This window comes from Myotis nattereri (assembly GCF_964212035.1).
Source record: "Myotis nattereri genome assembly, chromosome: 5".
NCBI lineage: Eukaryota > Metazoa > Chordata > Mammalia > Chiroptera > Vespertilionidae > Myotis > Myotis nattereri.
Genome location: NC_138080.1, coordinates 28,379,981 through 28,394,818, shown reverse-complemented (window position 1 = coordinate 28,394,818; position 14,838 = coordinate 28,379,981). Strand labels below are relative to the sequence as shown.

Below are 14,838 nucleotides of genomic sequence, written 5' to 3'. Positions count from 1 at the left end.
AACACGCATGTCATAGGTTCGCCGTCACTGATCTAGTGCATAGTTCTTGTGGCCATATCTCACCAACAGGGCAGGGCTGGAGGGGGCTGCAGAGGGCAACTCAGAGGGTGGAGCTGCTAACATTTAAAGACAAATGGAAGTATCAAACACTGGGCTGAAATGACAACAATGGTGCTCTAAAGCTTATGAAGTCACGCTAATTCACCAAACCGTGGAACCCCAGAAGCCAGGTGCAGCTTTTAAAACCTAAGACAGGAGTTTGGGCACAATGGACAGATAACTTTGGGGAGTTGTAGTGCATTGAATAGTGTCTCCTCAAATTCATGTCCACCTGGAATCTCAGAATATGATTTTACTTAGAAAGTGTCTTTGCAGATATAATCAAGGTAAGGATTGAGATAAGACCATACTGGATTAGGGCGGGCCCTAAATCAAATGACAGAGTTCTTATGAGAGACAGAAAGGACACACAGGGAAAAGGCCGCGTGAAGACAGAGCAGAGATTGGAGCGATGTAGCTACCAGCCAAGAGACAACCAGGATTGCTGGGAGCCCCCCAAAGCTGGAAGCGGCAGGAAGGATCCTCCCCTACAGGGATCATGACCCTGCCAACACTTTCTAGTCTCTGGAACTACAAAAGGATAAATTTCTGATGTTTCAAGCCACCCAGTCTGTGTTACCTATACACCCCAACTCAAAGGGGTCCATAAGATGAGGAGCACAAGGAACCAGTAGGGACCAGGGCATACCACAAGATAGTTTTGGTGTAGTGCTTCAGTGTCATGCACAACTCAGGCAGTTGATACATACTGATCAAATGAATGAACACTTTAGTAACTCCCCAGTGTAACATCTGATATTGAATTATATAAGACAGATAATAATACATAGATTCATATTTCAAAAGGCAGTACAGGTGGAAAATATAAATAAGTTCATAAAGGCTTCAGAAAATTTAAAATCTACTTTTAGGATGTCTGGGACTATTTTGGGAAAGGTAGTGACCTTTGGAGACTGAATGCTCTACTCTCCCTGAACACCTCCCTTGATGCTAGTATCAGACACACAGACTGACACACTGTGTGAGCCAGCTTGGCTGCTCCGATATATTAACACACAACACGCCAGTCTGCAGAGAGCATGGAATCCTTCCTTACCTACCTGAGATAATGTTGTAGGTTGCACATAAGCTGATCCAGTGTTCTGAAATAAAAAAAAAATGGGGTTCATTCATCAAAGGCTCTTAGCGCATCAAAGTTTAGGATTTTTTAAAAAGGTTTTTAAAAGACATGCAAAAGAGCGCTGTAATGGTGGGGCAGATAGTTGGACTAACCCTCCTACAGATAACAATGATAAAATATGGGCAAAATATTTTTGAAAAAAGAACTATTTAAAGTCACTGGCTATGCTGCGGGGTGGAAGCGGGCAGGGAGAGGTCAATGGAGAAAAAGGAGACATGTAATATTTTCAACAATATAGAATTTAAATTAAAAAATAAAGTCACTGGAAGGTGACCAAAGTAGGCAGACACTGCCGGGAGTTCACCCCTGAAATACCACTGTCACAAGGTCAGATCAGCAACTCTGTGGCTTTTGGCCCTGGGGACCACCTCAATCCACAAATGCTAGGGTAGCAGAAAGCAGCAGCTTGTTGTGTTGAAGTGTCAGAGGAGAAATTCAGAATGTTGGGAGGGAATCCTGGAAGAGAGAGAGGCACAGAGGGGACAAGCCCCCAGATGAAACTACAGAGGACACCCACATCTTTTCTTTCTTTTTATCCTCACCCCAGGATATGTTTTTATGGATTTGAGAGAGAGAGAGAGAGAGAGAGAGAGAGAGAGAGAGAGAGAGAGAGAGAGAGAAATGTTGATGCAAAAGAGAAACACTGATTGGTTGCCTCCCACATGTGCCCCGACCGGGGATTGAACCAGCGACCTTTCAGTGCATGGGATGACACCCAAACAACTGAGCCACACTGGCCAGAGCACACCCAAATCTTTAAACCACACATGTGTGTGGGAGACACCAGGGACCTTGGAGAAAAAAACGGCAGCTTGAAGATGAAAAAAAAAACACTAAGAAAAGATTTCAGCTGTTGCCCACTGCAGGAGTGACAGAGTTTGAGCCCAGCCAAGTTACATGCTACCAGGGGAACATGGCAGAATCCAGAGATAATATAACATATTTTTCATGATGTCCATGACCCAATAAAAACTGTTGCTGTGAGAAGAAATAGGATACTATCATCCATCCTCAAGGAGAAAAAAAAGGAGTCAATTATAAGAAAACGAATCCAAGTGATGCAGATAAAGCAGCTACTAAAAATATGCTCAGGAACTTAAAGGAAATTATAAGTACAATGAATGAACATGTGGGAATTTCAACCAAGGAAGAGAAACTATAAAAAAGAACCCAATAGAAATTCTGGAGCCCTAGCCAGATTGGCTCAGTAGACAGAGAGTCGGCCAGCAGACTAAAGGGTCCTGGGTACGGTTCCAGTCAAGGGTATATACCTCGGTTGCAGGCTTGATCCCCGGCCCTGGTCGGGGCACATGCAGGAGGCAACCAATCGATGTCTCTCTCACATTTATGTTTCTCTCTGTCTCTTCCCCTCCCTTCCACTCTCTCTAAAAACCAATGGAAAAATATCCTCTGGTGAGGATTAACAACAAAAAAAGGAATTCTGGAGCTGAAAAGAAATTTCACTGAAATGGAAATTTCTCTGGATATGTTTAACAGCTGATTATCAGAGATGGCAGAAGGAAGAGTCAGTGAACTTAAAGATAGATCAATAGAATTTACCCAATCAAAAGAACTGAGGGGGAAAAAATAAAGAGAAATAAGAAGTCTAATGTACATGTAATTGGAGTGCCAGAAGAAAAGGAGAGGATGAGAGAGAGAGAAGAGATATAAAGAGTGACTAAACATCAGTTAAATTTGGTGAAAGGCATCAACTTACAATTACAAGAGGCTCAGTGAACCCTAAGAAGAATAAATAAAAAGAAAGCCAATTGAGGTGCTATTAAACTGTTAAAATGAGAGAGAGAGAGAGAGAGAGAGAGAGAGAGAGAGAGAGAGAGAGAGAGAAAGAAACATTGATCGGTGGCCTCCTGCATGCTAGGTATTGCTCTGATCAGCAAAGTCACAACCTTTTGATGTGACATTCCAACCAACTGAGTCATTATGCCAGGACAATGCAAGAATGTTTTACTGCTGGTTTGCCATGCTAGTAGCCCTTGAAGAGCAGTAGTTCCAGCAGTCCTTCCAGAAGGTATGAGGCTGGAGTGACTCCACCTGGTAGAACATGAAGCAGCAGGGGAAGAGAGGTGACAAGGGAACCAATTGGCCACATTCAACATGAAGTTTGAGAATCCCCTGTTCCTACTCAGCAGGGTCAGGCTCCTTGGTGATCAAGGTCACCCTAAAACAGTCTCATAGATACGAATGCATGTCTGTGCTTCTGTTCTGAATGTAAACCTGCGATAAGAACTGGGAGCCATTCAGTCTGTCTCTGTTACATTCATTTGTCCTCTCTCCTGTTTTTCTTCGCAAGGGAGGAACCCAAGCATTCTTTCTCTGATTCCCTTCATCTGTGGCCCCTCTAGACTGGGGTCCAGAGGCCTTAGATGGACCAACACAATGGAGAGGGGCCTCAAACACGACCCAGCCTGGCCAGGTAGGCCCAAAGCTCCTGGCTGCTCAGAAACACACCTGGTGTGTTGTTTATAAGCGGAGCACTTTTCATTTGTCATCTGGTCCAAGATAAGAGCAGACTGGAGAAATAAGTGGGAAAACACAGCCTCATTGCTGTAGCTTCCTCTCCTGGGCGGGCACCAGCGTCTAGAAGGCACATCTGACTTTTTGGAGATGCTGCCAACAACACCCACCAGTGAGGACATGTGCTGAGGTATGTGAGGGGGCATGGCAGACCCATGGTCAGCAGCCCTGGGTTGCGGCCTCCATGAATGAATCTGCCTGGGCACAAAGGAAAGAGACTTCTGTTTACAGGAAAATATTCTGGTTACCTAGTAACCAGTAATGACAGGAAAGGAAATGCAGGAAATGCTGAGGGCAATCTCTGCGCCCGCTCCTGGCCTGACACTGACTCACCAGGACCAGAAGCAATCTCCTTTCATTCGTTCTTTCATATGCCAAGCGGAGGAACCACCTGCCTGACAGATATTTAGAAAACATTGGTCATCTTTGGGTAATTAGAGAAGAGCACACAAGCGTTTTTTAGTTCCCTTCCTTCTGATTGGCTAATTAACTTCCGCTTTGGAGAGCCACAGCCTTTTACTTTTACTTTGGGGAGAGACACAGGTCTCCTCAGGCCATCAGTTCCTGCTCTCCTGTTGCTTGGTGGCATCTGGATGGCACCTGGGTTCATTTTCCCCCCAAAAGGCAATTAATTTCTTATGACCAAGAAGCAACAAGTCCAGAACACTCTCAGGAGTTCTTTCAAACCTGGGTCTCATAACACTTGTACTGATATTCCTAGTGTTCTTACAGTGACCAGAAAAATCAGGTCCATACCCTCTCTTGCACCCCCTTCAATCTGAGTCCGGGTCTAAGGAGCAAGTACTGAGTGGTTTAGGTTCTGTCTTAACTGTCCCCAATTGCGGGAAGCCCCTGCCAGCCCTCACCGTAGCCCTGCTCCGTTCTAGGCACCAAGAGGAGATTCCCACGTTTGAGGAACTAAGTTTCCATCTCTCCTTGCTGAAAAGTGGATGCTTTCACAGTCCATGATGGTAGAAACCATGTCCTTTCTCGCACTTGGCCCAGCAGGCCCAGCAGACACTAATGCAGGCGTCTCAGGTGGACATTTTTCTGCCCTGGGCACTGTGGGGTGCTGAGAGGCATCCCTGGCCTCTGGGAGCACTCCCTGCCCACCCTGACTCTCTAGACCAGTGATGGCGAACCTATGACACGCGTGTCAGAGGTGACACGCGAACACATTTTTTGGTTGATTTTTCTTTGTTAAATGGCATTTATATATATAAAATGAATATCAAAAATTTAAGTCTTTGTTTTACTATGGTTGCAAATATAAAAAAATTTCTATATGTGACACGGTACCAGAGTTAAGTTAGGGTTTTTCTAAATGCTGACACGCCGAGCTCAAAAGGTTCGCCATCACTGTCTAGACACTGCCAATGTCGCCTGGAGGGCAGGATTGCGCCGAATGAACATGCGACATTTAAACAAACATGCGACGTCTGAGAAATGAACTGGATAAATGTCACTTGAGTGAAATGAACTTGTTGACAGGTTAAGAATAACAAAGAGGGGACTGTAGTGACCTGGACATGAAATTGTTACAATCTGTCAGAGAATGAGTATGCGATTAGAGAGGGGAAAACAAGGGACCTTTTAGAGGCTCCCCACCATTTCCAAGAGAATCCAATTCCAACTCCCAGCAAGGGCAATCCAGTAGTCCTTTGCCTAAACTTGGGGCATCCTGTCATTCCTCTGGCAAGTCTTAACTTTTTTCTTCTGCAGTGGACTTTGAGGGATCAGAGCTGGCCCTGAGTTTCTCTGGAATAAAGTATCTTCAGAGTTCAAATTCCTTTTTCTTTTGGTAAGAACTGGGCATCTGTTCCTGTTTTCTTCCCAGCAGCCAGACTTTCCCTCCTTTTCCAGCAGAGCACCAGGCCCAAGCTCTGGGCTTGGGGCAGGAGGCAGCCAGGCCCGTCGGCTCCTGAAGTCACAGGCTGTCATCCTCGGTCACATGGGACAGTTGCCTTTCCTCCTGTCCTAATGGGAACACTCTCTTATTTCCCTCTTTATAGCACATTCAACTACTAATGTAAGCTGTCCAAGCTCAGGTCTGGTTACCTCATCTTAAATGGGACCTGATTTTAGTTGCAAGTGACAATGCCATGTATTCAGGGGAAAATGAGAATTAAAAAACCTTCAATGACATTTTCACCCAGCAAATGTTTTAGGCAGGCTTCTGATACCAGCTCTAATTAGTAGAAACTTAAACACCACAAGGTTTGGTGTCCAGGACATGAAAATTCTCCCCAGGTTGGGGGCAGGTGCCCCAAAGTTCATCACATCAAAAGAAATGGGAACTGGGGGCTGTGTGGGAGAGACCAACTGTCAGCCGCTTTGTGCTGAGAAAGTGGGCAAAGAAAGTGTTGTACACTCACACACATACACACAAACACATACACACATGCTCATGGATACACACACAAACGTGTGCACACAACACAATGTATATATATATATGAATGCACACATATGTACACACAAACACATATAGAAACCATACATATACACAAACACATGAGCATGTACACACGTACAGCACAGGCTAATATGAGAAAAATGTCCCAAACCACTTAGACAACCTGTTGCCACGTTCTTACTAGGGACATTTTTCTATTAAATTGAATGTTGACTAGTCCCAATAGGGAAAAAATCAGTGATTCTTACTGTAAAAAGGGTGACACAACTATGTTTACATATTTGCACGTGTCTATGGGAGAAAAATCTCCTAGAGTACAGGTTTTGCTCCACAGATAACGTCCTCAAATTGTAACCCCCTATCACCCACTTTCTGACACAGCCTATTCTCCCTACCTCTCAGCCTGCACCCCACTACGCAATACCCCATGCCCTTTGCCCCTTCCCCTCAGCCCACGTCCCTCCATCGACCCAGATCCTGACCCCAACATTTCTACTCCTCTCTTTCTCCCATTATTCATTGCCTATGGTGGCTTTCCTGTCGAGACAGACTGGCAGAGCCTATTACTCTCTGGCCCTTCCCAAAGTTCTGATCCGGGTGTGAGCATGTGTCCCAGAGCCTTTGTCTCCACAGAAGACCTGCTGACCAGGCTGCCCTCTGCCTTCTTGTCAGGTCCCATTCTTGTAGCTCGCAGCATGTTCCATCATGCCATCTTAGAGTCACGTCTATCGCCACCATGATCCCATGCCTTAGTCCCTTTGCTGGCTCAGGGTCTGGGGCGTCTGTGTTGTTTTGGCATCTTTGCCTCCCTCTCATGTTCTTCCATCTATGTTCTCACGACAGCTCCACAGTTCTCCCCAACCAAGGTCTTAGTAGCCAGTTTCCAGGCTCATCTGAACTTGATCTTTCTGTAATGTTTGGTATTGCTCTTTGGGTTTCTGTGCTCTTGTTTCTGGTCTCTTCTTCCCTCTAAGGCAGTGGTTCTCAACCTTCCTAATGCCGCGACCCTTTAATACATTCCTCATGTTGTGGTGACCTCCAATTTCATTGTTACAAATTGAACATAATTAAAGCATGGTGATTAATCACAAAAACAATATGTAATTATATATGTGTTTTCCAATGGTCTTAGGCGACCCCTGTGAAAGGGTTGTTCGACCCCCAAAGGGGTTGCGGCCCACCGGTTGAGAACCGCTGCTCTAAGGGTCCCTCTCAGCCCTCTGCCCTGCCCCTTCTTTGTCCCACGTGGTCCTCCCCTCCCCCAACTCCGTCACCCTCACCACAACTTTTAACACCACCCACCTGCCCAACTCCAGGTTCTATTTCCAGTTGCCTCCCAGACCTGGGAGCCCCTAAGGTGCCACAACAAATCCAAAAGGGAACTTCTTTCTCCTAAACTTGCCACTTCTGCATTTACTCAGCCACTGGGCTGTAAGTCACTGGGCATCTCCTTCGGCCTCAAGGACACATCTATCTGGTGACCCTGACCTGCTGTCTCTGTGGGGTAGCACCCCTCAGGGAAGTAGTACAGTCCCCTACCTCCTCATCGCACACATGGAAGCCTGGATCTGCCTCCAAAGTGGATGCATATTCCAAATCAAGGGCTACCACCAAGATGGGGGTCCGAGACGTTCTCAGGCCAAGGGTCTGTAGTTCTTGAGGAGGTTGAGTTCCATGTGCTGGAGGGTTCAGGCGTGCCCGTCACATCACGGGACACATTCTACTCTGGGCGAGCCAGACCTTCTGACCCAAAGATGCTGATGTCCAGCCAGCCTGAGAGCCCTGCTCTGTGGAGTACTTCAAAAGAAGGGACACCTGGTTCTCTTCCCAACCTGCCACTGGATCTTAGTTCCATTGGGGAAGAGACTTAACAGCCTAAATAAGAAACTCAACATGCTGAGGTGAGTGTCCAGCTGGGAGGGGAGGAGGGGCAGCATGGACTTCGGACTCAGGCACAAACAAGTTCAAATCTCAGCTCCGTCGCTTGCTGTGGCCTCAGTTTCTTCATCTGCCAAATGGGTGGGGAGGATGAAGTGGAATGATATACTGGACCTGCTGCCTCAAGTCTGAATCCCAGCCATAAATAAATACCGTTGACCCCCGAACAACATGGTTTGAGAACTGTGTGGATCTTCTCATACGTGAATTTATTTTTCCAATAAATATATTGGGACATTTTTTTGGAGGTTTGTGATAATTTGAACTTGCCTTGGCAGATGACCTGTATGATTTTCTTTAAAAAAAATTTTCTTTATTAATTTCAGAGAGGAAGGGAGAGGGGAAGAGAGGTGGAAACATCAATGATGAGAATCACTGATTGGCTGCCTTCTGCATGCCCCACATTGGGCATGTGCCCTGACTAGGACTCGTACTGTGACCTCCTGATTCATAGGTCGATGCTCAACCACTGAGCCACACTGCCTGGGCTACATGATTTTCTTCTTTTTTTTTTTTTTAAATATATTTTATTGATTCTTTACAGAGAGGAAGAGAGAGGGATAGAGAATTAGAAACATCCATGAGAGAGAAACATCCATCAGCTGCCTCCTGTACACCCCCCACTGGGGATGTGCCCGCAACCAAGGTACATGCCCTTGACCGGAATCTAACCCAGGACCCTTCAGTCCGCAGGCTGACACCCTATCCACTGAGCCAAACCGGTCAGGTCCATGATTTTCTTAATAACATTTTTATTTTCTCTAGCTCACTTTATTGTAAGGATACAGTATCTATACTAAGAATAGACAAATATGTAAACTGACTGTACCTCTGCAACACCCCACAGCCAATCAGGAGGGAATATGCAAATTAGCAGGACAAAAATGGCAGTGGCCACTGAGCTAGCTGGAGCAGGCGGGAGACTTGGGTCACCCCCGGCGATGGAGAAAGCCAACCTTCCTGCCCACCTGGGCAGCTGGCCAAAGGAGGGGCCTGTGGGCAGGGGCCACGGAGCAAGCCGGAGCAAGCAGGAGGCTTGGGTTGCCCAGGCGGCCACTGAGGGAGGGGCCTGCAAACGGCCATCAGCCCCTCACCCAGGCTGGCCACACCACCATCGGGGTGAGGGTCCCTGCTGGGGGCGTGGCCAGCCTGAAAACAGCCCTCAGCCCCTTACCCGGGCTGGTCACGCCCCCATGGGGTGAGGGTCCCTGCTGGGGGGCATGGCCAGCCTACAAACAGCCATCAGCCCCTCACCCAGGCTGGCCAGGCCCCCCAGCAGGAACCCTCACCCCATGGGGGCCTGGCTGGCCTGCACACTGCCCCAGCCCCTTGCCCAGGCCAGCACCATCCCCAGTGGGGACCCCCACCCCAATGGGGGCATGGCCAGCCTACAAACCACCACAGGCCCCTCGCCCAGGCCATCCTGCCCCCCAAGGGAACCCCCACCCTGATCCAGAACAACCTTCAGGGCAAACCAGCCACCCCCCACCTGTGCACCAGGCCTCTGTCTATACTAATAAAGGGTAATATGCTAATTAGACTGGGAGACCTTCCAGGAGACTTTCCGGACGCTCTTCTGGACAAAGCCATGGTGGCAGGGCAGAGGTAGAGGCAGTTAGGGGCCAAGAGGGGAGGGCAGTTGTGGGTGATCAGGCCAGGATGAAACAGCAGTTGAGGGTGAGCAGGCCAGGAGGGGGGGCAGTTGGGGGCGAGCAGGCTGGCAGGCAGAGGGGTAGGGACAATCAGGCAGGCAGGCAAGTGGTTAGGAGCCAGCAGTCCCAGAGGATCCCAGATTGGAGAGGGTACAGCCTGGGCTGAGGGACACCCCCCCCCCCCCCCCGCCGGCATGAATTTTGTGCACCGGGCCACTAGTATAATACATAAAAAGCAATTTTCAACCAATGTCCTGCAAGAATTTCTAAAACATGCAATACCTGACTACTTAGGGCACTGACCTCTTTTCCCTTATATTGTTAAATAAAATAAATTACACTAGCCAACACAATAATAGCTGTCTGGTGTGAATGAATCAAAATTATACCTTTTTAAAAAAATCCTCACCCGAGGAGTAAGGATATTTTTTCCATTAATTTTTTTAAAAGATTGGAAAGGGTATGAGGAAGGGAGAGGGAAAGGGGAGAGAGAGAGAAAAAGAGGAGAGAGAAAAACATTGATGTGAGAGAGACACATCAATTGGTTGCCTCCTGCATGCACCTGGACCAGGGCAGGGATCAAACCTGCAACCCATGTGCCCTTGACAGGGAAATGAATCTGAGACCCTCTGTGTGCAGGCTAGCACTCTAACCACTGAGCATCCCGGCCAGGGCTATACCTATTTTGTTTTTGTCAAAACTTATACCTATTTTTAGTTCAGCAAATATATATATATATATTTTGGTGTGCCACAAAATTTTAGTTATTAGTTTACGTGTGCCATGAAATAAAAAGGTGAAAAGTCACTGACATGCGAAATATGTGTTACTCCACAGTTTATGTTATCGATAAGAGCTCACAGTCCATAGTAGGCTATTAGTAGTTAAGTTTTAGGGAAATCAGTTTTATGTGGATTTTCGACTGTGGGGGGACGATTTGCACCCCTAACCCTATGTTGTTCAAGGGTCATCTGTCTGACCAAGTAAAAAGGACGGGCCAAGGACCCCAAGGACAATCACAGTGACGGTGGTGGCAGCAATCACCTCAGCACTGACTGTGTGCCAGACTCTGGGCTAAGTGCATTACACATGTGTTCCTGCTAAGTTCTGAGGAAGCTATTCCATTATCACCCTCGTTTTATCACCCTCATTTTAGAAACAACAAACAGACTGGGGCTCAGAGAGGTCTAGCAATGAGCTGAAGGCCATACATACAGCATGAAGGGCAGAGCTGGATTTGACCAGGACTTATCCTTTAACAGAAGGAGGCACAAGCTTGTAAAGACCCCTGAGTCTCCTGCTGTCTGTACTAGGCAGAGCCCTGTTTCCTTCCCAGATAAACTGCTCCTCAACCCTCTGGCAAAGAGAATGCAAAACAATAACAGGAGCTCGGTGTTTTGCTTGAAGAGCTCCACATGTCACCGGAGCTCTGAACGGACTGGCAGGACTCACTGAATGAGTTACACGAAACTGGTTTCTGACTGAGGCCTCTGGGACCCGAGTGTGGGCCACTGCACTGTGCTGCTTCTATCTACAAGTCAAAGTCTTTGCAGAATTGAGGCCAGTGTGGTCCAGACCCAGAGTGACAAGGTGGGTGGCAGTCATTCTGGCATGGAGGACCACTAAAGGCTAGACAGGTGTCCCTGCCAGTACTACAGCCACATGGGTGCCTGCCAGGATGGAACTGATGTGACCCGATGGAGCAGGGCCACGGCCAGGCTGGGGAGCACTCTGTCCCTCAAAGTCTACCCTCTTGTTACAGCTTAGAAGGGCTGCTCAGTTTGACATGGGGCGGGGAGGGGACAGGGAAACCCACCAGTGGCTTCAAAGTGGGCCATAGCATGGCAGTGAGTAGTGACTAAAGCCCTCCCTCAAATTACCTCACTGCCCAGTGCAGGTTTCCTGACCTCAGCACTGTGGACATTGGGCAGGGTCATTCTCAGTTGTAGGGCCATCCTGGGCACTTTGGGGCACTTGATGCCAGGACGCCCATCACCCAGCTGTGATAAGCACAGATGTCTTGAGACATCACCCAATATCCCTGGGGGCAAAGTCAGCCGTGGCTGAGAGGCTCTGCCTTTTCTGGGACTGCTCGTACATTCTAACCTGTATTTTAACACAATTCTCAGGAGAACTGAATCACAGACAAGTTTGAGAAGCCTGGTTCTAAACCAGCATTTCTCAGCATGGACAATACAGACTTTGGGGCCAGATCATTCTTTGTGGGGCTATCCTGGGCACTGTAGTATGAGCAGCAGCATCCCTGGCCCCCAACTACTCGATGCCAAGAGCACCTTCTCTCCCTCAGTCATAACAACAAAAGTCTCCACACATCACCCAACAGTGTCCCCTGGGGGGTAGGATCACGCCCACTGAGAACTCCTGGTCCAAGGCCATGGCCTAATTGCACATGGAATTTCCAATTAGCCAAACCATTCTTCTTGCTTGGCGCTCTTGGTTCAGCTTCCTATCACACAGTTGTTCACACATTTGGCTTTGGGACCAATCAGGCCTCCTTGAGAAAAGCAAGTCTAGGTCTTCGTCGCCCTGTGACCATCTCCCAACCCCTCTCCCCACTCCTGGCTCCCCTAGCATGTTCCCCATAATGATCCTCCAGAAATATTTTGAAGTGAACGGGGACATGAGGTAGCTGCTGCTCAGGGCTGCCCACCAACACTGTCCACACGGACTGAACACTGGCCTCTACCTTCAGCCTATTATGTGTCCCTGGCTCCAGGTTCTAGGTGCAGTCTCATTGGTATCCTGCTTTTGGATTATATCTCATCCTCTTTAGCACCCTTTCTTTCCCTCTCACTTGCCCCCAGGTTTCTATTTTTTTTTCTACCTTCTGCACACTCTCCAGTAGGTGGGGAATGTGTGAGGCCATTGAAAATGTGGACAGTCCGGAAGCTGTCTTAACTCGTCCCCTCCTATCCCACCTCCCAAGTCTTCAGAGCAGCCCAGGCAGCCCAAAGGTGGAGGAGGAGCAAGGCAGGACAAGGGACAGGCCAGGAGCTTCTTCCTTGATAGTATCTCCTGGGTTCTGAGCCTGATAACCACCTGGAACAGGGGTCTCTGTCCGATCCCCACCACCATCCATAGGGACAATCGATGACCATGGCAATGGGCAGTACCCTCCATGACTGATTCAGGCAAAGAGGAGGCCGACTTCCTTCATCCCACCAACATCGTACACGGACCTTTCCAATTTACCCCCTACCCCCCCTTCTGTCATCACTTTTCTTAAATGTAAAAAGCAGGAAAATGGCCCTGCTAAGAATCAAGAACTTCTTGAAATCAGAGTCCTGGAGGGGCCCTTAGAAATCGCCCAGCCCAGCTCTTTCGCCCAACGGATGGAGGGTTCAACCAAAGACGGTTAAGTGGTTGGCCACGCTACAAAGCCTGCTGTGGGGTAAAGTATTTCCATGGGAAATTTAAAAAAAAATAATTCATTTAAAAGAACATTTAAAAATGAGGCAATAATTCCACAAAAATGACTTGCCCACACTGGGACTGGGTGTGAAATAGTTTTATGGAACGCAGGGTAGCATTTCTATTGGAAGGATTTTACAACTCTCCTCTGCAACAGGCTGCTCGAAGGATCATGGATTCGAAAGAACCCTCTGGGGAGTCAGAATTCATGTTGATTCCAGAGTAATGATTAAGATCTATTACTTAGATCTTAATTTCTGCATCTAACAGGGCTGGTGGCTTAAGAGCTTGCTTTTTTTGCTGTTTTTTTTTGTTTTGTTTTTACAAGCTTGCTTTTACCTGTTCTAGAACACAAATGACACCCCGTTATAAATTTCGGTTGCAAAAGACAGTTGGGAAACTTGTTCAGATACTTTAAATTGTTCCAAGACGTTAGCTGGAATGCTGGCACGAAGTGCAATGAACATTTTCTCAAAGCTACAGGGTGAACTGCCCTTAAAAAAAAAAAAAAAAAAGGAACATCCATATTACTAAAGCAAGTCTCACCGAAGGGCTGATTTACTGACCACAGGCTGCCATGTTCTGATACGGGCGTCACTTTTGCGGCTGTTGCTGCATTTGACAGATTGCACTAGAGGCAAATAAGGCAGGCAAGTCCCCACCAAAAACCTGCACTGCCTAACATTCCTCAATTTATAGCCCTAGTTGGTGGGTAGGGGAGAGGGCGGTGCTGAGAGGAGGGAAAGAAATGTGTCACCGGCTTTGAATGAAGGCTTTGAATGAAGTTCAGGGGCAGTGTTTACCTAAGCAACCAGCCCTGGTAAACAAACGCTATCTCTGGCTGGCCAGGAGGAGGTGGAGGAGTGACACTGTTTTGATCAAACCCAGTGCCCACTAACAGGGTAAGAGTTTTCCAGTCCCCTATTAGTGGGAACACACCTGCTTCCCCTAATATAATATACATGTTCCCCTGAGGGTCAACAACTTCTTCAGAGGAATATTGACGAACCAGAAGGTTCTGAGTTCAGTTTCCATCATCAGCCAGCCTTACACCTGAATGTCTTTATATGTGAGCCATCAGGGTTCAACTCCTGCCTTTTCTAATATTCTTGGCAGCAGGAATGAAAACATCGTGCTGAAAAGCGCTCCAGAAGTTGCTGCTCACCAGGGACCTACGGTAGTAGGTTGGTCGGGTAATTATTTTATAAACACGAGGAAGTAGATAAAAAAAAAATTCCACTGAAGACTGAAATGTCTCCATCTGAGAGTAGTCTAGGACAGAGTCAAATGGCTAAAAGTTTTTCCCCCAACATCTCCTCTCGGTTTATGTACAGGGTAAGATGTCAACATGACAATATGCTTTCTTCTAAGTAGAGCCCAGGTGGACTCAGCTCTACCTGTCATGGCAGATCAAATACAAACATAATTTCATCAGAGAAAAATATATGCAGATGTTCAATTAAAGCCCAGGAGTCTGCAGTCCTGGCGCTGCTTGGGCAGCTTGCCGGCCCTCATTGTTTGCTGAGTAACAACGGTTGCCAGGGACAACGCAGTCCACTCCCGTCTCCAAGAGCCTGTTGCTGGGCAACCAGGAGAATACTTCCCAAACCAAACAATGTCATCCC

General features: G+C 47.5%; 1 protein-coding gene across 1 annotated transcript in view; it reads right to left on the bottom strand.

Moving 5' to 3' along the window:
* Positions 1-14,838, bottom strand: part of RFX2 (regulatory factor X2) — an 88,818-nt gene that overhangs the window by 45,462 nt on the left and 28,518 nt on the right. The window contains exon 2 of the mRNA XM_081092489.1: positions 1,161-1,202. The gene's annotated coding sequence lies outside the window, so the exon portion shown is untranslated. The remainder of the gene's footprint in view (positions 1-1,160; positions 1,203-14,838) is intronic.